The sequence below is a fragment of the Rhagoletis pomonella genome, unplaced genomic scaffold, assembly GCF_013731165.1.
Source record: "Rhagoletis pomonella isolate Grant_MI unplaced genomic scaffold, Rhpom_1.0 Rhpom_scaffold_00003, whole genome shotgun sequence".
NCBI lineage: Eukaryota > Metazoa > Arthropoda > Insecta > Diptera > Tephritidae > Rhagoletis > Rhagoletis pomonella.
Window position 1 is genome coordinate 76553418 of NW_023458557.1, and position 1575 is coordinate 76554992.

Below are 1575 nucleotides of genomic sequence, written 5' to 3' on the forward strand. Positions count from 1 at the left end.
TGCTCTCGCTATTCGGTCGTTGCTTACAGACCTTTGCAAAATGATTTTTCTTGTTGCAGTTTTTGCATATTCTTCCATACGCTGGACATTTATTTCGATTGGCTTTGGTGTATTTTGCATGCACACCTCCTGCCTCTACGTCCAGCTGTCCCGTGTCAAAGCCTAAAGGAAAGGCTCAGCCTCCCTGGTGGTCACGGTAACTCTCGGTTCTTAGGAAAGAGGTTCGCAGACTGTTTAACCGGGAACTGGGAGGAATACTCAGTCAGTCTGACAAAGTACAATAAGGAGATCAGGAAGGCCAAGCGTAGTAGCTTCAGGACCTTTTGTGAAAACATTGCATCCACTCCTGTAGCTGCTAGGCTTCATAAAGCTTTGGCAAGGGACAACACAGGCACGAGATTGGTAATAAGGCTACCTAATGGGACCTTTTCAGGTACGGAACAGGAAAGGGCACTCGCCCTGTTGTCGGCCCACTTTTCGGACGTCATTCCCACCACTAGGGAAGCTATGTTCCGTGCATACAGGCCATCCCTACCGGACTGGAAGCTGGCTAAGAGCCTTATAAACCGGCAAACGGTGCGGTGGGCTTTGGACTCCTTCGAACGGTACAAGTCCCCTGGGGTGGATGGTATATGTCCAGTGTTGCTGAAGCTGGGTGAAGAGCTCTAACTCCCACATCCTGTAGATGTTATGAGGGACAGTCTAGCGCTGGCCCACATTCCCAAGGTGTGGCAAAAGGCCAGGGTTATCTTTATCCCGAAGGTAGGTAAGAGCGATTACTCTCTTGCCAAGTCATTCAGGCCGATAAGTCTCACATCATTTATGTTGAAGGCAATGGAGAAAATTATTGACCATGAGATCAGGTTTAACACTCTGAAACAGACCCCTCTCTAGGAACAGGGACAAGCTAGGTACCCAGCTCCCCCTGGCTCTTTTCCCCAGAGACGATATCAACAGACAGGTTATCTTCAAAAGGAATTTCAGGACTTACACTTACAGCAAGGTGACCTGGTGTGCCTCTATTATGGAAAGGCGCATACAGGCGAGCACAATACAGTGGTACACTGAAACACCTGCGGGGATTGGAACAGGCGTGTACGGCCCCAGGCTGAAGCTTTCGGTGCCCCTGGGAACCTTTCCAAGCATCTTTCAAGCGGAGGTCTATGCCATCAGTTTGTGCGCTGAGATCAACATGAGTAGGAATTATAGGAATGAAAGGATACTTATACTAAGTGATAGTCAGGCGGCACTTATGGCTCTCTCATCATTCGAGATCAAGTCCTCCTTGGTTTTGGAATGTGTCGAGAGGCTCAATGCTCTGGCGGAGGTCAATGATATCCAACTAATGTGGGTACCTGGGCACATGGGGGTGGCAGGAAATGAGGAGGCTGATCACCTGGCCAGATTAGCTGCTTCCTCGGCCCCGATAGGACCTGAGCCCTTTCTGGCAGTGGGACCAAGTACTATAAATGATATGCTCAGAAGGGACATTAGAAAACTGAGGGAACTGCATTGGCGTGACACTATGGGTCAACGTCATGAATTTCCCAAAGGACAAACTGAGGGTAATTACAG